Here is a 24,857-nt window from a genome sequence, read left to right as displayed (position 1 = left end):
ACCAAAAAGTTTTCCTGCTCCCATCTAAGTGTTCCATAAAGTTTCCTACTTGCATTTCTTTTCGTTAGGAGGATATTCCAGGCGGCCCTGACTTTTGTATCGCCTTGCGCTGTATAACGCATTAATAAGGGGCAGATTTGGAGTGTAAAATACATTATAAATCCGATAAGGAATGATGCGACCTGCGGAGGAGAATGAGTGGAGCTGCATACACATTATTATTACTGATGTGCAGGAAATCACACTTATAGCCTCTATGCTGGAATCTGTCTTGGTGTGTGCATAAAATTGGCTAAACCTGTCATTGGTTTCTATGGCAACAGACACTAACGACCTTGAACTGCCCGTTGCCCCCGGCAACACATAATCTTTATATAAAAAACAGTTTACACGCTCTTACTTTTCCCAATGTCAACGGCTTATCATAATTAAAGCATCTTTTCTATCGCGGCGCTAACTAGCTGCTAATCGCTTGTGTGACTTGTGTATCAGCCGTCGGCATGGCCGCAAATTGAATTATTGGTGACATAAGGAGAAGAACAAAGTAAACTGAGGATCGTTGAGGAAGGAGGAGCTTCACATACCGCACAATGCATTGTCTTAGTTTTTTACCGCCCAGGAGTCACATTATGTGCACCTCAGAAGAGTATTAAGAAGCCCCAGAACATATATGTAGCTCCTACACACACTGGGTTACTATGGTGCAGGCTTGGAAGCAGAGCCCGCGCCACACATGAATAAAAATTAAATAAAACTTGTTATTTGTATAGCGCCAACTTATTCCACAGCGCTTTCAGGTATTTATTACCCCCCACACCAAGCTGGGTACATTTTACCGACCTCGGAAGGATGGAAGGCTGAGTCAATCTTGAGCCGCTAGCTGAACCATGCAGGGATTGAACCCTCAACCTTCAGGTCGTGAGTGAGAGCCTAGGACTGCATTTCTGCACACATAATGTGGCTGACTGGTGTCAGCTATATTTGACGCTCAACAGCTGTGATCGGGAGTTCACACTGATTACGGTTGTTAACCTTTTGATGTCACTGTCAGTTCTGACCATTGAATTTAAATGGCCCGATCAGTGATCGGATGTCCTGAATGGCACTCTCATGATATGTTGTAAATTGCCAGGCCGTGAGCGGAGAATCGCTATGATTTTTTTGAAAGTGGGGAGGAGAAACCATAAATGGAAAAAACAAAAAATGTCTACATCCTCAGACTGGATTCACACGAACGTATATCGGCTCGGTTTTCACACCGAGCCGATATACATCTTCCTCATCTGCATGGGGGGGGAGGATGGAAGAGCCAGGAGCAGGAACTGAGCTCCCACCCCCTCTCCACCCCCTCTCCGCCCCTCTGCACTATTTGCCATGAAAGGAGCCTGGACGGGGGTGCGGCTAATTCTCGCTGAGGGGCGGAGAGGGGGTGGAGAGGGGGCGGGAGCTTAGTTCCTGCTCCTGGCTCTTCCATCCTCCCCCCCTGCAGATGAGGACAAAGTATATCGGCTCGGCGTGAAAACCGAGCCGATATACGTTCGTGTGAATCCAGCCTTAAAGGGGTTGTCCCGCGAAAGCAAGTGGGGCTATACACTTCTGTATGGCCATATTAATGCACTTTGTAATATACATTGTGCATTAAATATGAGCCATACAGAAGTTATTCACTTACCTGTTCCGTTGCTAGCGTCCCCGTCTCCATGGTGCCGTCTAATTTCAGCGTCTAATCTCCCGATTAGACGCGCTTGCGCAGTCCGGTCTTCTCCCTTCTGAATGGGGCCGCTCGTGCCGGAGAGCTGCTCCTCGTAGCTCCGCCCCATCACGTGTGCCGATTCCAGCCAATCAGGAGGCTGGAATCGGCAATGGAACGCACAGAGCCCACGGTGCACCATGGGAGAAGACCTGCGGTCCACTGTGGGTGGAGATCCCAGCGGCCATCTTCACAAGGTAAGTAAGAAGTTACCGGAGCGCGGGGATTCGGGTAAGTACTATGCGTTTTGTTTTTTTTTAAACCCCTGCATCGGGTTTGTCTCGCGCCGAACGGGGGGGGCTATTGAAAAAAAAAAAAACCCGTTTCGGCGCGGGACAACCCCTTTAAGGGGTTAATAGAGTGGCCTGGGTTGAGTACAGTCTGTTATAATGTAGCAGTGTGCTCTTTCTATAAATAATGAATTGTGTCAATGAGGCGGTCTTCACACTTGCGATCGCTGTATCGCTGCTTTTTGTCAATAGGACTTTCTAATGGAAATAAAACACATCGCGCAAAAATTCTAAGTTTGCGATTTGCGATTTTTGTGCGATGCGTTTCTAACATTAGAAAGTCCTATTGACATTCGCGTTGAAAAACATGCAGCGATAGGAAGGCACCCTAAGGAGAGCACCAAAAGGTGTGTGGAGACACCTAGGAGGTGAGTGAGGAGACTTATAAGGTCATGCATGCTCTTCTGGGAAGTATATGCAAATAAGGAAGATGGAACAATACCTCTGTGGCGCCACCTATTGGATGGCAGCATTTCAGCAAAACAATGCCAGACCCTTTATACAGGTCTTTATAACAATGATTGCCAATTGTTCCATCTTCCTTATTTGCATATATTTCGCAGAGGAGCATGGATGGCCTTTTAATTCTCCACACACCTTCTAGGTGCTCTCCTTACCTCTCCTGACCCACGTCATAGGCCTCTCACCAGCCAAGCCAAAAACCTACTGCACACCGATGAGGGGCAAACACCCTGAAACAGCTGTCTGTGTATGGATTCTTGCTTGGTTTTCAATTCCCAATCATTGTTCTAAAGACCTGTATAAAGAGAGGGATGGATATTGAATTGCAGGCATGCTACCATCCAACAGGTGGCGCTGCAGAGGTATTGCTCCATCATCCTTACTTGCATGAATGTAACTGAGTCACCTAGGAGGAAGGATGATCCCAGACTGCGTTTTCAGAATGTCTTACAAGTCTCTTCTGTGTCTTCATCCAAGTGAGCATAGGGGCTTGTTCATGCGAGCGTGGTTTTAGCGCAGTATAGGTGCGTGAAAAGATCGTGGCTACACTGCACTAAAAATAGCGTGAACGGCGTTTTCCAGCTATTAAGTCTCGAGCTTAATTAGCAGTGAAATCGCCCATTCACACGATTGAAAGCTGCGTGGTGCCTGTTATCCAGCTCCCATAGGAGTCTATGGAAACTCCTGCGCAGCACGCACCAAAGATAGGTCAGGTCCTATCTTTTCACGCACCTATATTGCGCTAAAACCACGCTCGTGTGAACGAGCCCTAACTGAGTCACAGACACAACACTGTTGGCTTGTATCATAACTTCTATGGAATACTTATCATTTCTGAAAAAGTGAGTTATATACACTGAATGGCCTCTTTATTAAAGACCCCCATCTAGTAGCACGCTGGCCTTCCTTTGGCGTTTAGAACCGTCGCAATTGTTTGTGGTATAGCTCCCGCTAGGTGATAAAATTGTTCCTCAGGAATACCCGCCCCTGCGGACAGGAAGCTTCTTGTAGTTGCTGCAGATTAGATGGAGGTCTGACATGTTCTGACCAGCTGACAGGAAGGGCTCAGCGATTCATGCTGCTTGTGCCAAATTCTGACTTCTCATCAGTATGGAGCAACAGAAATCTGGATTCCTCTGACCAGGAGATGCTTTTCCACTGCTCAGCGATACCATTTTTGCTCTCTCTTACCCCCTGGAGTCTTGTATTTCGGTTTCTTCCAGGCCCTCTTCACACGAGTATATGCATTTTTAGAGTTTTTGGGGAATGAACCATGCTTTTTGTGTATGAATTGGTGTATTCTATCTTTGCCCTCGCAGGACATGTTCATTTCTGCATAGCAAACAAAGACACACTGATGTTTAGTCTGAGTTCCAGATGTGTTCTTTTTCCAGCAGAATTATGCAGCGTATCAGACATCTACTATCATATGGCATGCGAATCTGTAATGGTGCATCTATGTTAAGGAAGACAAGTTGTGAGTTTGGACATGTTAGTTGGAGCTCCAGTGTTGTAGTCGGCTGCTCTTGCCTATGCAGCGCCTGTTGATCAGAATGATTCCTGACATCCTCCTCTGACCCCTTTCGGAGATGAGTTGTTTCTGTTCCCTGGATTCCTTTCTCTCCGGGTGTGTTTCCTCAATCACACCATTCTCTTCATACTCTCCAGCCCTTTACAGAGAAACCCCACAAGGTTGGCAGTGACATACCGGCCCCGGCTAGTCTAGCACCGATGACCTCGTTGGAATCACTCAGATCATCAGCAAAGACTACAGCAAAATTCTGTAGTCCTAGAAATGCACTGCAATATGTACATCTGACAAAGCCCGCCGGGCACTGAAGTTCTACGGGCTCAAACATGGAGACAACGGGGTGGATTTACTCATCTAAATTCCTTTTTTGCGTGTTGCTTGACGCTTTTCACAACTTTCTGGAAGAGGGGTGTGAGGTTTTATTGAGTCAAGAAATGCCACAGATTCATGAATGGCAGTCACAAGTTTTTTCGGAACCAATTAGTAAGCCAACCACGAGCCGGTGGAAGATACGTGGCCAAGGGCTACTGATGCCCACAGATTCTGCATGGCAAAGCCTGTGGATTACCTCTACGGGAATGAGCCTTTCTGAATGGGGTAATGCTCATGTGGATTCACGGCACATCACACTACACTTCCACAGCAGAGATCCAAGCGTCAGCCACACATTTCTTCCATGGATCCTTTAGGCTGGATTCATAAGTCCGTATTTGCGCGTGCGATACACAGTGCATAGAACACATTGTTTTTAATGGCTTCGGTCACATGCACATATTTCTCCTGCGCATGTTCTATTTTCCTGCTCATTTGCACACCAAAAGTCCACATAGAAGTCAATGAGGATTCGCAAATGTGTGCAAAATATGCTAGGAGATGTGTGAGACACTGCTTGTGGTCGCTTTGAAACGGCCAAGAGAAGCTTGCACGAATATGAAAGTTTTTTCGAGGTGCGCGCAAGTGTGATGTGAGGTGTACCCAATGGAAACAATTGGAAATGCTCTGTGACCCTCTGTCGTGGCTGAGGATCGCTACTTCCCTGAAAAATGACTTGCATCTGCATGGCCATCGCACGTTGGTGAGCGTGATATTGGTCCGATATCGCACTCGCTCCTGTGAAATTAGCCTTAGTGCGCTGGAAAAAGAACACATCTTGAACTGATTAGACTAATTAAGTTTTTTTTTTTGGGGACGTAAGTGAATGCCCTTCCTTCCATGCGCAAAAAGTAAAGTAACATATGCTGATGGGAGCACAAAAAAGTAACGTCTGTTGCGCTCATGTGATTACGGCCTTAGTAAATACCTGGAAATTCACGTCTTAGTTTATGCGACACATATCCCGCATCATGGAAAAAATTCATGCCGATCCACATTGAAATCCGCAGCAGAACCAAAGAGGCTCCAAAAGCGGAGTGGCAATAGACGGTAAGAATACTCTGTCGGAAGTCTTCTGACATTGGAGCTGTACAAGCTTCAATCAGAATGTAGACAGTGGATTGAAAAGGGTTAAAGCGAACCTCTCATCGGCTCTGAACAGCATAAACTAACTTATGGTGCTCATATATCAGATTCCCAGAAAGGCAGGGAGTTATTATTTACACTTACCTGCCCCCTGATGCCCGCACTGTCACCCCGAGCGTGGAACATGTTATTAGGAAGCTGAAGCCTGTGTGTGCGGTGCTCCATAGAGATCAATGGGAGCGTGCACACAGTTTTCAGTCCGCTTGCACTTTTGGGTGACAGTACTGGCATCGGAAGGCGGGTAAGTATAAAAAAATACCTCCCTGGGAACCTGCCCTAAGAGCACCATATCTTAGTTTATGGTGCTGACAGCCGGTGACTGGTTCCCTTTAAGAGACTGTATGAACAAGACCTTCTAGTATCAGCGGCGCTCAGACCCTTGTTCCACTTTCTAGTTACCGGTGGAGTCTTCCACATAACGACGCTGTTTGCAGGCAATTTGTTTGGTAAACTTTTTAACCTTTTGTTACTGTTCCGCGAGTCATTATCTGATCACTTAGAAGTTACACAGGTCAATATTATAATGGGATGTATTAAAGGTTGTGACTCGGATCAATAGGAGCAGACAGCAAATAAACATGATTAGCGCCATACACGGGATAGATGCCTCGTCTATGACTGTTTTACTGCGCACCGCGGCACAAATATTGGCAGCTCAATACATCAGCCGATAATCTGGACAATTATCTTCTACATCACAGCGAAATAATTAACCGAGGTGTCAGAGGACCTTAAGTCACACCAATAGTTTAACTGAACATTTGCTGTCGAAACGTTTTTTTTTATTTTTGCATCTCGGTCGATTGTAATTTTGCATTTGACCTGTAATATTAAACGCCCAGCAATTAACCTATGAAGAGGACCCGTCGTGTCCTAAAGGCAGTTGCATAGGCTAGCAGCTGCCCACCCATTGACTACAGCAAAGTCTTGCTTTGTTTATACTTAGGCTGGCTTCACACAAGCGTAAGCATATTTGCACGCGCCTTAGTTTAGCGCTTTGGTAGAACGAGCAATGCTTTGTTGCACGGGCATCGGCATGTTTAACTACTTTTTGCACCAGCAAGGCATGTTCAAATGCTTAAGTAGTCCTAATACGCTCCAGGTGTGTTTTTCCAGTGCAATTAAGCACAAATACATCCTTGAGAAGTGGATGTATTCTTGTATAGCAGATATAGAAGGGGTGGGCACATTACACACTGAGGGATTTTCGAAAGATGACCCCTCAGAAGCCTTCTAAAGTGACAGCAAGAAGTCAAAACATTGTTTATCATTAGAGATGAGTGAGCATACTTGCTAAGGACAATTGCTCAATTGAGCATTGACCTTAGCGAGTATCTCCCCGCTTGGAAGAAAAGGTTCAGCTGCCGTCGCGGGTGAGAGGTGAGTTGCGGCAGTGAGCAGGGGTGAGCGGGGGGGGGGGGGGGGGGGAGAGAGAGAGATCTCCCCTCCGTTCCTCCCCGCTCTCCCCAGACACTCCCCGCCGCTGGCAGCCGAATCTTTTGGGAGCCAGCTGGTAACAGTAGTTGAGTGGCTCAAACCCCTGACCAGTTGAACCTTGTTCCTCAGACAGATGTTTACTTCAGCCCGCAGCATCTGTGTCATATTACCTGCAACTAAAATCGGTCTCTACTAGAGATGAGCGAGCATACTCGCTAAGGACAATTATTTGATCGAACATTGTCCTTAGCGAGTACCTGTCCGCTCGGAAGTAAAGTTTCGGCTGCCGGCGCGGGTGAAAGGCGAGTTGCGGCAGTGAGCAGGGGTGAGCTGGGGGGGGGGAGAGGGAGAGAGATCTACCCTCCGTTCCTCCCTGCTCTCCCCAGCCGCTCTCCGCCCTCCACCGGCAGCCGAATCTTTTCTTCCAAGCGGGCAGGTACTCGCTAAGGGCAATGCTCAATCGAGTAATTGTCCTTAGCGAGTATGCTCGCTCATCTCTATCTATCATATGTGAGTCGTCCACACCAAGCAGAGCAGTCTATGGAAAGCTTATATGTCATTGCTTATGACATTCACTTCAAGTCATATGTTGTAAAAGAGGTTAAAAAGCCTGCAATACCTCCTGTAAGCCCAGTAATGTTAGTTGTGATTGAGGCCTTTGGGCCCGGCCACAAATGCAACCACTGTGACCCTTATTGCTATGCCGCTGGATATATCTAAACTTCGACAAGCATTCCCATCGAACTTCAATTTACCAACCGTATAGAGGAGACAGATGAACTATAGTAGAGCAGGACAATGATGGTGGATTTATGAAAAATTCGGGTTTTTTTATAGCCGTAGAGAAAAACTTCATGTAAGTAACGAAAATGGAAATAAAAACGAGACTTTACAGACAGGTAATCAAATCTATGTGAATAAACCCATACGGTAAATGCTCTGGATACGATTGATATTCATTTTACATGCTGCAAAATTGCACTTCTCTTTTTGTACGCCAATTTTTGGTTTACCGTCCAAATGCAAAGATTCAGGGAGAGCTTTTTAAATTAAGAATCCTCAGTGCAGGGATTTCAGAGCTGAAATGGGCTGTGAAATGTGACAGGAACAAATAAAATTATTAAAAGTCAATAGGAAAATATTTATTCCGGGGCTTCAGCTTCAATTGTCAGAAATCAAACAGGATTAGTGGAGAGGTTCAAAATTCAGCAAATGCAGAATGCAAAGCAAAGAGGCTGGAACCGAGAGGAAACAAATCATAATGCCTTTCAGGTTCTGTTGGAGGTACACATACAATATAGTACAATAAGTCCATGAAGCCAAACACTTTGTATTAAACTCATTCATTGTATGTAGTGGCGCGGTTATTATTGTCGTATCGTAGTTTTGTTTTGGAGATTATAAAGGAGAGATTATGTAAAAATGATGAAATATGTCATAAATACACGGGTAACGTCTATGATCTGGAACCAGCACTATGTCCTACAGTGAGAGGGTACAAGGTAAATGAGCTGTGATAGAACTTAGAAGAACTACTGATTCTCCTTATGGAGATACAGCTATTAAGGAGTTTTTATTGCAATGCTACCTGGGAAAATTATGCAAAATACCTCTCTGCTGGAAGGAAGATAATCCCTTCTTTAGTACCACCTGGGTAAGAAATGGTCGCTTTATTAGAGAGGCTCCCTTTGACGACTGGTACCTCCTTGTATGGAATTTAGAGCCGTGACCCTGGGGTGCAGCATAAAATCACATGACTAGTTTTGTGTGGATCAGTTTCAATCCACATTAGATGGGAAAATCCAGCAATCTGAGTGACTTCCAATCAGAGGCATAACTAGAAGCTCCTGGGCCCCAATGCAAAACCTGGAACAGGGCCCCCAACTATGCTTTATTCATAGTACTGGGCTCCCTGTATGGAGAAAAGAGGTCTTATGGGCCCCTTAGGGCTTCTGGGCCCAGGTGGAATCACATCCCCTGCATCCCCTATAGTTACGCCAGTGCTTTCAATGAGGCCTGGTCACCGGTGCTAGACTAGCCGAGGCCAGGGTTTTACTACCAAGCTTGTGGAGCCTTCTTGTGCCGTAGTATAGAGAATGGTGTGGGCAAGGAAGAACATCCAATGAAAGGGGATCCTGTGAGAAGAAATAACTCATTGATGAAAGGGGCCCGAAGAACAGGTGCTGAACAGTCAAGCAAATGGCAACAACTCATCGATGAAAGGGGTCAGAGGAGGATGCCAGTAATCACTCAGATGAACAAGGTGCTTCACAGTCAAGAAGACTGGAATGTAATACACCACCGATGCTCCAACTAATGAGCCGGAACATACAACTCGCCGTTCGTTTAGCACAGATTGACTATAATAGTAGATGACCAGTTCCAGTACTGTTGGGTCTAAGAGAAACTGCAGTGGCCAAAAAATAGTATCACTGAGCAGTGGAAAAAACATCTGAATCCAGATTTCTGTTGCCCCGTGCTGATGGGAGGTCAGAATTTGGCACAAGCAGAATGAATCGATGAGCCCTTCCTGTCAGGTGGTCGGAACATGTCAGCACCTCCTTTAAATTTCGGGGAACTACAAGAGGTTCTCCTGTCTGCATGGGCCGATATTTGTGGAGAATGACTCCATCACCTATTGGAATCTGTGCCACGACAAGGTCCAAGAAGATCCAATGTACTACTAGATAGGGATCTCCAATAAAGAGGACATGCAATGTAGATATATAAATGTCAGACCCTTTAAAGAGAGTCATGGGTCAGTAAAGAGTTTGCAGTACGGACATTTGTCCATGTAGCCTCAGCTTTACGCTGAAGCAGATCCTTGGGGTTGGCTCTCTACAATGTAATGCTGTGTTCTTGGTGCAGCAGGAGCAGCGACTCGCAGCACAGAGTCCTATGTAATCCAATCTCGATGTACGCCATGTGACACAGAGATATCCAAAACCAACAATTTTTCCTTCTAAAAACAATAGAATGTCATTTTATTTGCCTTTGTGAGAGGAACTTAGCGGTGATAAATTACCGTATAAAAGGTGCAATTAAGTCATCATCACAAGAGCCCACAGACACATCTTTGTATTCTTCATAGGCTTTAGTTATGCAAATCTCCTTCTATTTCAATCCTTTGCACTCGCGGTGACATAACCTGCACATTATGAGGCTACCTCCAAATTGTAAAGTCGACAATACCAATTCCCTTTATCCAATTAAAGGCGTTGTCTGCCGTATTTTCAAATACTGTATAAAGGGATTTTCCAAGTTATAAAAAAAAATTATTGTAACTGCGGGAAATGTTCTAAAATAATAATAAAAAAGCTATACTCATCGGTTCGATCCCCACCACTCCAGCACCACCAATCTAGTGCCTTCAGTTGGCCTTTGTTTACATAGCTGTGTAGTGAGGAGGGAGAACAAGGGTCTATATAGTTTGTTTTGTACTGTTTCCACTGTTTAAGCTATGTACCTGACATCTTTTAGTATAGTGCAATGAATATTGTGTGTTCCCCTTTAAACTGAGTGCTAAGTGGAATCTTGGAGGAACATAGTTGGTCATCCCTTTAGATATAAAAGGATAGGAGGAAAGACACTACAGGGTCCGTGATGCAGCAAGTCGGAGGCATGTGGTTCTACCATAGTGAGCTGCAGATAGCGCTAGGTCAGAGCTAGAGCCTAGAGTAATGCTCAAGAGTAGGAGGTTAGTGCCATGGTGGCACATGTCCTTCTCCCACCCACTACAGTGAAATAGTGGGATACTTGGTGTTACTGGCTGGTCTCTGCCTCTTGGGAAGGTGCTCTGGTGTAATGTAGCATGTGTCCCCTGAGAAGAGAGTCCAATGCGGTAGGAAGGGTTGACAGAAAAGCTGACTCGTATACTGCGCATCCAGATGGTGATGAGGTAACATCCAGAACAGTCCACTTTCACAATATCCAGATCCAGAGGTGGTGGCTAGAAGTACTGCTGCCTTCCAATCCATGAAACCAGGAAATAGCTACAGCTTCTGTTCCCTATACCAGCCATCTGCATGATACACAATACACCTATTCTTCCTCTCTTCTGAACTTTCTACAACTTTGCAAAGACTTTTATAACTTTGGCTCCTCCACTTTTGGAAGATTCTAGCAAAACCTCTTTCTGCTTAACGCTAATTGGATGAGAGGGTGGGGGCTAGAGAATATGGAAGCACTGGGGCTACTCTATCTCCTTCAAACTCAGCTCTGATCTTTCCAACCCCCGGCACATTAATACCACCTGTATAACAAGGTTTTCTCACCAGCTTCCTTGACACGAGTATTCTGACTATTTTCATTATGCCCATCAGCTCTACTTCTAATGGGTTCAGCCGGAGACTGAGGTGGATCGCAGTATTATCTACCACCCTACAAGAGGCCCTTTAGTGCCTGTGACTATGGGTAGGCCCCCTGAGCCTATCCCGGACTGGGAGGCTGCTTCTTCTGTGCCAGTGCAGGACTTTCAGCTAAAGCGGTGATATGCCTGTATACACATCATTGGCCTCAATGGTGTCATGTAGTAAGCCCAATGATTGGCAGACCCAGTTACAATACCCCAACTGCATAGATATACACTATCACCCTGTGTTCTACAATAACCATCATTTGTGTAATGCACAATAGCCCCCAGCAATTACGCAGTCCTGTAGCATTCCTCTCCATAATTCTTAGTATCTACATACTAAACAGGAGTCATTATAGCATCTGTGTAATAATCAGCCATCCCTATAGCATTTTCCTATAAGACATCAGCATTTCTATCACTTTCCCATTAAACATTAGTACTTTACTCCTATTCTCTAAACCCTAGCAAATATAACATGCCGCCGACTTCCGCTAGGTTGGCTTCTTCTCATCTTCCTTCCACGTAGATTTGCACAGCATACAGAATGTTATCTTTCAGGCCTGGGAGGCTCGTTCCATTCTCTGTGTCACTGCTAATGTTTAGTGACACACTTACACAGTACTAATAATGACCCCCTTTGGGGATTCACCGAGTGCTTGTTGGTCATAGCTGAGGTGTAATCAATAAATCTGCCAGCAAGGCTTTTAATGTTCTGTTTCCTCTTGAAATTAAATGAGCGCTACTATTACTCATTTTTCATGAAGTCCCCTTACTAGCTCAAGTCACCTCACATGGGAATATTCCCAGCAGTATCGATCCTCGAAAGAATCTAACACAAGAAAAACAAATAAGAGTGAAGTCTGCCTGACATATTTTTTTGGCAAGATATTCAATCATAAACCAAGAGACTTACCGGCGGTGAAACGAACGTTTCCCGTTTATAAGATACGTTATATGTAGAGATGAGCGAGCGTACGCGGTTCGGGTGTTTTTGCACTCGAGCACCGCTTTTTCCGAGTAACTGACTACTCGGACGAAAAGATTTGGGGGGCGCCGGGGGTGAGCGGGGGATTGCAGAGGGGAGTGGGGGAGGGGAGAGAGAGAGAGCTCCCCCCTGTTTCCCACTGCTACCCCCCCCCCCCCCCCCCCCCCCGGTGCCCCTCGAATCTTTTCGTCCGAGTAGTCAGTTACTCGGAAAAAGCGTTGCTCGAGTGCAAAAATACCCGAACCGAGTACGCTCGCTCATCTCTAGTTATATGCTTACTCTACCACATAAGACACATAGGAGATTATAGAAGACTTCTACATGACACTTATTGGGGAATATTGACTAAATCCGGTATCTGCTGTGTCGGGTTTAGTAACATTTCCCCCACTGCACTAAATACTTGAAGAGGTGCAGGCCGTCTTAACCGAAATGAATGTATGGTCCCGACCAGGCGCAGATCTCCAGCATAATTTACACCACTTTATGGTGTAAATTATACTTAAATTTGTTGGTCCGGGTGATCACAACCCTTCTTGAAACCACATCCACTTTTTTTTAAAAGTGGCGGTGCCGATACCGAAGGCTGAAGAGTCGGAAACCTTTTGTGCAAGTGACCTTTACGCAAATTTTGCAACTTTTCTTCAACAGAAAACTGGTTTAAAACCATCATAAATGTTCCCCATTGCATTCTATAGGCGTATTCTATAAGTTGTGTATTTTGTGAGTTAGGGTGCTTATAGTGTAGGTCACATGGAGTCCCAGGAGCCTCTTTTCATGCTCGCTTGGTCCCCCATTCCGGTGGTGTCCCTGGCAAAGTCAACGCACTCAAACCCAACTTGACTTTTTTCAGACGACTGTACACACCCACTCCCATTCATCTCTATGGGAGTGAGCGCACTCCACCTGCTGGTGTGCCGGAGGTCATGATGCAACCTTTTCTTGTAATAGGTAAAGATGTTGCAAAGTTTGACACTTAATGCGTTAAATAAGCTGCAGCATTGAACTTTTTCTTGCCCTTTCAGTAGCTTTTCAATGGATTTTTGTTGCAGCTAGTTATCAGCGTTGGGTTAAAGTTTCCAACGTCTGCAGGTCATCTACTGTCGGCCATGTTTATGGGATCTAAAACTATGGAAGTCAATTTACAGAGGAATTGCTGGAAGTAGGTGCTTGTGTTGTGAGTTCTTTGTGCAAGTGTAGCAAAATACAGGACTTGGATATAGAGACTTAACTTGTAGCTGTTGGGTTCCAATGCAAAATCTATAAGAGGCGCCACAATTTGTAATGTTTTATTTATAATACTGGTCTTCTCATATAGGAAGAGAGACCTTATAGGCCTGGTAGGGCTCCAGGGCTTGGATGCTACCGCTCGCTATATGTTACCATGAGGCCGGTCAGGGACCACGGGTGACAGTGTCGTGGTTCGCTGCATTCTGGGATGGTGTTGCGACCATGTTTGGGTCGACGAGCGGCGGCGCTGTGCTCTGGCGTGTGGGCGCGGCGTGTGGCACGCGCTGGCCTGCTATGAGAGATGTGCGCTCCACCTCTGTGAGTTATAGTGGCTGGCTTGGAGCTCCAGTCAGCCGGCTTGATTGGTCTCCGCCCAAGGGGCAGAGACTCCTGAATATAGTCTGGCAGCTGGTGATAGCAGTTGCCAGTTATTGGTTCCGTTGCCTGTGTGTCTGACTTCGCTCCTGCTCCAGTGACTGTTATCTTGTTTCGATCCAGCTCTGCCTGTGTTCTGTGGCTTTCCTGTCGTGTTAGTTTATTCCATCCGCTAAGCCTGTCGGTACTAGTAAGTTGTCACCTGCATAGGTACGGCGGTTCCTTCCTGTCCTGCAACTAGGCAGCGTAGGGGCAGTGTTGGCGGCCTGGACCTGTCCACCATTGGGGCTACCTCCAGGAAGGGACATTGACGTGGGTGAGGATCAGGGCGTCCTGCACCATGCGTACCTGTGCACCCTACTAGTACTGTAATACTATAGTTATGCCCTGCTCGGGAAGCAACTGAATCTTTGCCCAGGTGATGGAATGTAGAGCTACACCATTTTTTCAGCTTTTCTGCATAATTTGATGAAAACTAACTAGTTAAAAAAGAACTAGAAACAACTAAAAGAATTTTATATTTGCAGCCAAAAGCAAAATGAGTTGTTTTATATTCATCCTTACTAAACTTTCTACTGTGTGCCTAACTGTATTGATTTTGATAACTTTTAGTAAAAATGGGGGAATCTCAGTAGACATAACTTATGTCCAACGTATATGTGCTGAAAGGCCTTAGGAAAAATCCTTACATTTTTAGAATACACTGTATATACATAAGGGAAAGACTGTAAAATGAAAACTGCATTAGATATAGAACAAACATTACTTGAGAATCAAGACTACAGCAGAACCACAGAGTAAGATCCCGGATGCACACACTGCTTCAGTGTGTGTATTCGGCTGCAGCGGCAGTGAGTGATTACCAGCTGTGGAGTTGCAGCACCCCGGCTGGTAATCACTTAAATAGTGACCCCAAGCCCCAAAAGCAGTCCAGATGTCCCAAAAGTGGGACAAATGACTATCTCGCCTGGGACCCTTAGGAAAGCAGAACACAGGGTCCCAAAGCAGGATTGTCCCACCTTAACTGGGACGTCTGGTCACGTTATTTTGGTCATATATCGTAGACAGCACCTGGCTTTGCCCAACCTAATATACAATTTGTGAACGTTTTCATGATGATGTTAGAAACATGCAAACCCAAAAGAGCGTGTAGGTGTGCATAAGTATTAACCCCATGAAAGTCAACACCTTATCTCATTTTATCACAATTACCAATGAAGTCTCTTCGGGTTTGTCTTTATTAGCTTAGCACAAATAGATATGGCGATTTTTACCTATTCTTCCAGGCAAAACTGCTCCAACTTCCTCCAGCCAAAGAGCTGTGTTGGGGTGCACCAATCTTCAATTTCTGCCACCGATTCTCCATTGGATTGAGGTCTGGGTTTTGATTAGACTATTCAAAGACATTTCCATGTTTCCTCTTAGACCTCTTCAGTGGACCTTTAGCAGTATGTTTAGGGTTCTTGTCTTGCTGGAAGCTGAACCTCCTCCCAAGTCTCAGGGTCTATCAGACAAGAACATGCTTTCCTCCAAAATTGGTCCATATTCATCCATCTCTTCTTCTTCTTTCCTGGCTAGTCTTCCATCCTCCCATGATGCTGTTGTAGTGGCCCAGAATTAGAGTACCTCTCTCTGACATTTGCCTACCTCATGTGGATTGTCTTTGTGTCACTGCATGAGTATTCATAGAAAATGTGAAGTGTCCCATATGTATGATCTAGACCTAGTGGCCAGATCCCTAAGTACCCTGTCCAAGAAATGGGATGTGTTGTTAAAAAGTGAGCCCCTCCCGGATATGATGGGCCCACCTGGTGGAGCTGTCAAACTTTTATGCACCTTTGGAAGGGTATATAATACAGGAACAATAGATAATGCTGGTAACAAAAAATTCACATAGTGCTTTATCAATAATCTTCCCTTCAAGAGCATCATCCTTCAACTTTATATTATATATCAATGTCGGATTAGAGCCTAATTTTTCATATACCTCCGTCTGTGATAGTTGGTTCAAAATCTCGTTATGGTAATAACTAGTGTCTATGATCACCACCGCTCCACCTTTATCAGATTTGTTCCAATCCTTGATGTCCAATTGTCCCCACCTGGTCTGTTGCCTGAAGGTCGTCCAACAAATGTGGTTTGTTATAACTCAGTAATTGTTGTATGGTGATTGGTGAAGGTGGATATACTGTATATGTAGTTTGGCATTAGCTTGACAAAGACTGCTGGTGTAGTTGAAACGTTGCTGGCTGTACGCTGTGGACCGAATAAAGGATACATTTTATGATGCGAGGACTCCATACTCCTTTTTATGCACCCCATCTGCTGCTCATCTCTTTGGTATGTCTACAGATGAATTAGGGATTTGGGAGTCTATATCCCCAAAGTGAGTGTGCAGGCCTGTATAAGTTGTGTCTCCCTCTGTGAGAACTTCTTGCTGTGCTGCTGACATTTCTCTGCATTGATCTAGACTGATATGTATGTGTATTCATGTCCATCTGTGTACTGTGTTGGTGTTACCTATCTTAACCCTTTGCAATCCAATTTTGGATTCGGGGTTTCCTAGGGGACTTTCTCTTTCTTCCATTATACAATAGCGCCATCTGCTGGCTAGAGCCAGTACTACAGTATGTGACATGCTGCAGAAGCCCCCAACAACAGAGCGGCCAGTAATATACAGTATGAATACCCTGCCGGACGTCTTCCGACATCGAAGCTGTACAGCCTTCAATCAGAATGTCTTTAGACGTCAGACAGTGGATTGGAAAGGGTTAATAGTGTATTCTATCCCCGTAACCTGCTGGTTGTGTGACGTGTTTGGTTGGTTAGGAGCGTTTGGGAGCGGCGTTTGAGCTGTGGAAGGAGAGTGCAGAGATGTAGTCGGTGAAGGAGGATGTGTGAGTAGGAGGCTGAAGCTATGATATTTCTGCCTGGGCAGAGCCTCGGGCCTATCTCATATGCTAAGGGATACATTCCCTCCGGGGACAGGTGATCGGAGTTAGGGTCCTGTTTTTAAGAGTTGGCAGTGGTGATCTGCGTAACTACCGTCGCCCTCAAAGTGAATGGGGCATGCGCAACCAAACTGTCGAGTGTTGCTGGAACAGAGAAAAAAAGGTTGTGGCAAGGAATGAAAGGGCATTTTGCATGTTCCCCTTCGTCTCAGGAGAACACCTGCCCCCAGAGTTCGTCCATCAGATAACTTTGACTATGGATCTTCATATGTCGGGTAAAAGGACTGACTTCTAGATGCAAATGTGTTGGAGACTCCGGAGGAAAGGAACAATATGCCTGAATCGTTATGCCTAAGATTGTTGTAATGCCTTGTTCTTGGAAAATCAAAATTGGAAATGCGAGTAAAAGAAAACCATGTGCCTGTGGTTTAACCCCTTGAGTGGCACGCCCGGAAAAGTTCCGTGACGAGCTCCACTGCTCATAGCAACATAGCCCGGAAGATTTCCGGGCTATGTATCACTATGGGAGCTGCAGAGCACAATGCCACAAGCTGTGACAGTGTGCTCTGCCTGCACAGACCCACAGAGAACAAAGCAAGGGCTTTGAAAAACCAGCAGAAGATATTGCCGATATGCCAGCAATCTCATACACTGGTTTGTTTACAGGTTGCCATAGAGACCATCGGCTTGTCAGAAGCAAGCCGATGGTCTCTGCGGCAGGGAGAGCTGGTTATTAGCTGTCAGAGGACAGCTAGGTACCTGCTCTTACAGCAGAGATCAGAGAAAACCTCCGATCTCTGCTGTGTTAACCCTTTACATGCTGCAGTCTATGTGACTGCAGCATGTAAAGGGCTGTCACTGCAGCATGTAAAGGGCTGTCACCCTCGGACCCCTGGAATGTGATCAGGGGTCCTGATGGGTCCCTGTGGAAGTCCCCTAAAGGGACAAAAAAAAATAAAAAAAATTTTTAAATGGAAAAAAAAAAAAAAGTAAAAAAATTATTAAAAAAAAACAAAAAACACTTGTCTCCCTTTACTTTGTAAAAAATAAAAAATACAATCACACATGTGGTATCCGTGTGCGTCTTAATGACCCAGAGAAGGAAGTTAATACATTATTTAACCCCTTAATGACATGGCCCCTTTTTTCTTTTTTCCCCATTTCTTTTTTTCCTCCCCCCTGTTTAAAAAATCACAACTTGTCCCGCAAAAAACAAGCCCTCATATGGCCGTGTCAATGGAAAAATGAAAAAGTTATGGCTCTTGAGACGCAACTGCAAAACTAGTTGAAATTCAATGATTAGACCATTTTAAAAAACCTGCCCTGGTGGGCACGACAGGGTGGTAGGAAACCTGCCACTCAAGGGGTTAAAACTATTTCTTTGTCTGTGGACTCTGTTATTTGGTCTGGGTGTTCGATCCCTTGGATGAGGCACTGGTGTCACGTGAACAAGTGGGTGATGAATTCATTCAGCATGGTTGCTATTATCGGCTGGGCTGGGCTGGCAGCGTATTGGATTCACCGGGAGCAGATAGTAGAGCCACCCGTGACACATCATTAGGTTTTCCTCGCTGTCTTCCCCAGCCAAAGGACTGACCTTTTCCATTACACTGTCACCATCAGATTTCATTATCGGAAGGTGTTCTTGGGTTGATGGGAAGTGTTGGGTTTGCAGCACACATAGCATTTCCCATAATGACCAAATAGCTCCATCTTAGTCTGATCTGACCAGAGAACCCTCTTCTGTGTGTTTGGGAAATTCTATCTTCTGCAGACAAATCAGACAATTTCTGTCTTTTGCATTTAGTTTAGTAACTCGGAATCACAGAAAGAAAAATATAAAATCAAACAATCACAGAGAACGGCCAGATACTTACTGATACAAGAGGGCAGATAGCTGCATCCCCTCAACATGCAGGCGGCCAAACTGCCAAATGAGGGAATAGATTGCACCTGTGCTGGACACTGATGAGACAGCCACTCGCACAGCCTCTTAATATAGAGGGGGGGGGGGATGGATTCTTGGTGTATACTCCTGCACAGAGTAGATACAAAGTGCCAGATCTTCTGATACATGTAGTCCACCATGTAGACTAGCAACCTATTAATGACGCCATAATAGTTCGGCGGGCAGCTCTGCGCCTCAAAAAGTGAACCACATTGGCACTGCCACCCTGGACTCCCCCGGCATTTAATACAATCACAGAAAAATGGCCGTTACTTACTGACTGAGGAATGCATATAGATGCATCCTCCTCTCACCATGCAGGTAGCTGACTACCAAATGGAGGAGCCAATAACACCTGTGAGGGCACCGATAAGACAACCACTCACACTGCCTCCTGATAATGAGGGGGGTGGGTGCTTGGCGTACACTCCCACACATAGTGGATACAGGGTGCCAGACCATTCTGATATATGTAGTTCACCATGCAGACCAGCAACCTATTAATGACGCCATGATAATTCGGCGGGTTGCCCTGCATATCCATCAGTGAACCACATTGGTACTGCCACCCTGGGCTCCCCCTGGAGTCTTAATGCCACACTGCATGTGAATGATAGATAATAAATGCAAGGCATTGGTTGGATGTTGGCCAAGATACATGAGCCCACTAACCACTTCACGGTTCCTTGCGTTGTAGTGGGTCCCTACACTAATATAAATGCATCACAGAAGGGGAAATAAAAAATTAAAAACAATCACATTTAAAAGCCGCACTGCATGTGAATAATACGTAATAAATTCCAGGTATTAGTTAGAGGCTGTGTGAGTGGCTGTCTCATCAGTGTCCAGCACAGGTGCAATCTGCTCCCTCATTTGGCAGTTTAGCCGCCGGCATGTTGAGAGGATGCATCTATCTACCCTCTTATATCAGTAAGTATCTGGCCGTTCTCTGTGATTGTTTTTTTTTTTTTGTTTTTTTTTTAGTTTAGTATCTCTCCTCTATTGTGTTGTACCTAACGAAAGACCCAGCTTTGCTACATTTGTATATTGATATAATGTACTGAGTAGAGATTAGCAAACTTCTGAAATGTTTGCTTCAGCCAGTTCAGCAAAATTTGGGGAAAAAAATGGTTCAGTTTGAATTAGTTTGAACCAAATGAGAGCTTAAAGGCAAGGATTTCTCCAGGCCTGGAAGGTCACTTTAACCAATATTCCTAAAATAATGATCCCAGCCTAAGAGTGAAGTCACACGAACGTATATCGGCTCGGTTTTCACGCTGAGCCGATATACGTTGTCCTCGTGTGCAGGAGGGGGAGGCTGGAAGAACCAGGAGCAGGAACTGAGCTCCCACCCCCCCTCTCTGCCTCCTCTCCACCCCCTCTCCGCCCCTCTGTACTATTTGCAATGGAAAGAGGTGGGATGGGGCGGAGCTAATTCTCAGAACGTAGCCCCGCTTCTTCCCATTGCAAATAGTGCAGAGGGGCGGAGAGGAGGCAGAGAGGGGGGCGGGAGCTCAGTTCCTGCTCCTGGCTCTTCCATCCTCCCCCCCCCCCCCTGCACAGGATGACAACCTATATCGGCTCGGCGTGAAAACCGAGCCGATATACGTTCGTGTGACTTCACCCTAACAGTCATCATGGTAGATTATGTTCCCCTTTCCCTTCTTTCCTTCAGACTATACAAATTAAGTCTTTTAAGTCTTTCCTCTTCAGATTTGTTCTTGAGACTAATAAACCAGTTAAGCAAACTGAACCCAACCTTGTTTCTATTTGAACTTTGTTGAAAGTTCGATTCAGAGTGATCCTGAACTTTGGATGGTTTGTCCCAGTTGAGCCCACTTAAAAGCTAGTGGTGGTCCAGAAGTTAGCACTGCTGCCTTGCAACACTGGATCCTAGGTTCAAATCTGAACAAGAATGGCATCTGCATGGAGTTTGCATGGTCTCCTTTGTTTCATAATAATCACCTCTATTTATATAGCACTAGGGTTGAATAAAAATATGGAAACAGCATATGAAATGCATGGAATTTTAACCATTAGCACTGAGCTGCCCTTTTGACCCCTGCTTGGCTGAGAGCTTTCCCACCAAATTTGTGTTTACTTCACCTCTTGCCCTGCTCTGTGTAGTTTTGGGAGCCAGCTGGTGACAGTAGTTGAGTGGCTCAAACCCCTGACCAGTTAAACCTTGTTCCTCAGACAGATGTTCACTTCAGCCTGAAGCAACTGTGTCATATTACCTGCAACTAAAATCAGTCTCTACTAGAGATGAGCGAGCATACTCGCTAAGGACAATTACTCGATCGAACATTGTCCTTAGCGAGTACCTGCCCGCCCAGAAGTAAAGGTTCGGCTGCCGGCACGGGCGAGAGGTGAGTTGCGGCAGTGAGCAGGGGGAGCGGGGGGGGGGGGGGAGAGAGAGAGGGAGAGAGAGATCTCCCCTCCATTCCTCCCCGCTCTCCCCCGCCTGCCGCTGGCAGCCGAATCATTTCTTCCGAGCGGGCAGGTACTCGCTAAGGGCAATGCTCGCTCGAGTAATTGCCCTTAGCGAGTATGCTCGCTCATCTCTAGTCTCTACCTGTCTTATTGAAACATGATTTATAGTCCCAGGTAAATTAGGGCATGCATTTCGTACAGTGTTTCCATATTTTTGTCCACCCCCTGTATATTATGCAGCACTTTACATCACTTGCTATTTTATTGGGTCTCATATTCTGTATTCATCTCTTAGTATGTTTTTGGAGTGTGGAAAGAAACCCACACAAGCACGGAAAGAACATACAAACTCCATGCAGATATTGCCCTTAGTCAGATTTTCACCTAGGACCCTAGCACTGCAAGGCAACAGTGCCAACTGCCAAGCCACAGGATGACCACCAACCCTTGGTTCAGGCGGGACCAACCACCTGAGGTTCAAGTTTGCCACGATCTGAACTTTTAGCAAACTTCGAGCTGCAACCGGGTTGGATCGGTTCGGTTCGCAGACGCTAGTACTGATGTATGAACTCTTCCCCTTATTATGCTGCAGTCGTCTTAGGCAGAGGGATCAAATAGAATTTGTGTTCTTTCACATCACATTTCATTGGCTGCTGAAAGGGTGAAACGCAGAAATTACGGCAATTCAGATTTTTCGGCATGCACATAACTTCTGGACTGGTGATAGAAAATCCTTTGCTGTGAGTTGAACCTTTCAGTAATGGATATAAATCCAGCGCTTTCGCTATCTCCGCTCACTGTACTCCTACAATGCTGCTCTTAAACTGCTTTCATACAGTCGAAAGTGGAAGTGGAATGACTGCCACCGAATTGTCACTTAAAAAGCGCCGCTAAAGTTTAAATGACAAGAAAAATTACAGCTTGTCCCCGCGAGGACCTTCCCGGAGTATTGTCTTTTATTAAGTGGAGGTGGAAGAGAAGGTGTGGAGAACACTCAGCCATCGCTGCGCTACCGCTCTGCTGTTCCTATACAATAGGCCTCGTAGCGCGATTGTTGTAAGAGGGGAGAATGGTTGGGTATATAGCGGAGCGTGAATATAGGGAGGGGGAGGGGAGAAGGAAGGTACTTTGTCAGACGACGATTTATTGATACAATGTATTTATAACGAATTACTTCATCTATGGCGCTGAGAAAGCGCAGATAATACAGTATGTTTGTGTTACTATATCTGTTTAAAGGGGTTGTCCCGCGGCAGCAAGTGGGTCTATACACTTCTGTATGGCCATAATAATGCACTTTGTAATATACATTGTGCATTAATTATGAGCCATACAGAAGTTATAAAAAGTTTTTTACTTACCTGCTCCGTTGCTAGCGTCCTCGTTCCCATGGAGCCGACTAATTTTCGCCCTCCGATGGCCAAATTAGCCGCGCTTGCGCAGTCCGGGTCTTCTGCTCTCTTCAATGGAGCCGCTCGTGCAGAATGCCGCCTCCGTGTAGCTCCGCCCCGTCACGTGCCGATTCCAGCCAATCAGGAGGCTGGAATCGGCAATGGACCGCACAGGAGAGCTGCGGTCCACGGAGGGAGCAGACCCCGGCGGCCATCTTCAGCAGGTAAGTATGAAGACGCCGGACCGCCGGGATTCAGGTAAGCGCTGAGCGGTTTGTTTTTTTAACCCCTGCATCGGGGTTGTCTCGCGCCGAACGGGGGGGGGGGGGGGGGGTAAAAAAAAAAAATGATAACATGATAACAGGGAGAGAAAGGGCATCAATTCTGCCATAGATTTTTGGGTGTTTTTTTTACAGCGTTAATCATGCAGCATAAGTGACACCATACATTTTTCTGCGGGTCGGTACGGTTACAATGATACCAAAAGTGTTTTTTTTTTTAGGTTTTTCCACTTTTCTGCAATAAAAACTCTCTTTTTTTGGAAATCTTTTCTATATCGCTGCATTCAAAGCCCTGTAATTTTTTTATTTTTCTATGTACGGAGCTCCGTGAGGGCTTATTTTTTGTGAGACGAGCTGTAGTTTTTATTGGCAGCATTTTGGGGAATATACGGCTTTTTTATCACTTTTATTGCCTTTTTTGGGAGTTCAACTTATTGTACACGTCGTTACGGACGCGTTGATACCAAAGATGTGCCATTTTAATTATTTTTTACCTTTTTTATGCTAATATTAGAAAAAGTACAAAAAAGGGGTTTTTTACTTTTTTTACATTTTTCTTTTTTGTACATTTTTACTAGCTTTTTTTAACGTAATGTATGTCCCTCTGAGGGACTTAAAGCACAGCACTGATGATCGCTGTAATAAGCTTATACAGCGACCCCAGGCAACAGACCAGGCTCTCTGCGATTATATCGCGAGAGCCCGGCAACTTCACTGAGGGAGCGCGCTCCCTCTGTGAACCCTTCCCATGCAGGGAAGGGGTTAACAGCGGGGGGCGCATCTCTGATGCACCCCTCCTGCTGCAGCGGGAGGCGGCCTATGACTGACAGCCGTTTCCTGCTGTGGGATAGTGTGAGATCAGTCATGATCTCACGCTATTCCTATGATGTAAGGGTACGTCATTTTGCAGGAAGTACCCTGCTCCCATGACCCTTACGTCATGGGGAGGGAAGGGGTTAATGTACCATATAAAGTACTGCAAAACTTTAATTTATTTTCTTTTACTGTAGGGTGCATGAATTCAATGAATGGCTGATCGCTGCCTGCGATTGGCTGAGCGCTGTGACCAATCACAGGCAGCGCTCAGCTGTCATTTAATGAATGGCTGAGTGCTGCCTCTGATTAGCTGAGCACTCAGCCAATCAGACATAGCCATTTCAGGAGGCGGGGATTTTAAATCTAAAACTGAAAGAGCTTCAGAGCAGTGTCGGGGACCAAACGGCTAGACGCGTCTAAGTCCCTACAGCACTGGAGAGGTGAGTATATATATTTTTTTATTTTTACACAAGCTAGGCATGATTTTCATGGAAGGGCTTATATTTTAAGCCCTTCCCCGAAAAATCACTGCGGTTGGTGCCTGCAACCCATTGCTTTCAATTGAGCCGCCGGCAGCTGTGGTGGCCCCGTTGAAAGCAATGGGCACAGAGCTTTGCTCATGCGTTTTTTTGCACATCCGTGCAGCGCTGCTTTTTGCGCAGCACGGATAAATGCAAAACAACAGGCCTTTGGCCTGTTTTACATGTGCTAGAAATCGCATGCATGTGAAGCCCATGCTTTCCTATGGGTTCTTTCACATTTGCGATGTTTTGTAGCCTGCGACATTGCGAGATCACAAAATCGCGGCATGCTCTATACAGCTGCGATTTGCTATGTTTTGTAGCCCATGTTTCCCTATGGAGCCTCCTTGTTTATCGCATCACATAACACAAATTGCCATTTTCGTGTGATGCGATTTTAACATTAAAACGTCCCACGAAAAAAAGCATCACTGACGCCACAAAATCGTGTGTACAGAGCAGCGATATCGCTATCGCCCGCGTGAAAGAGGCCTTATCGATCACTTTTTTTTCAATTTTTTGAGATACAGTGCGACCCCAAAAACAGTGTGATATTTGAATAGTTCAGATTTTTTACCAAT

General features: G+C 45.5%; 1 protein-coding gene across 1 annotated transcript in view; it reads left to right on the top strand.

Moving 5' to 3' along the window:
- Nucleotides 1–24,857, top strand: part of ADARB2 (adenosine deaminase RNA specific B2 (inactive)) — a 519,628-nt gene that overhangs the window by 74,513 nt on the left and 420,258 nt on the right. The gene's annotated exons all lie outside the window — the stretch shown is intronic.

This window comes from Eleutherodactylus coqui, chromosome 12 (assembly GCF_035609145.1).
Source record: "Eleutherodactylus coqui strain aEleCoq1 chromosome 12, aEleCoq1.hap1, whole genome shotgun sequence".
In the NCBI taxonomy this organism is placed as follows: Eukaryota; Metazoa; Chordata; class Amphibia; order Anura; family Eleutherodactylidae; genus Eleutherodactylus; species Eleutherodactylus coqui.
This window is presented reverse-complemented; position numbering and strand designations above follow the sequence as displayed.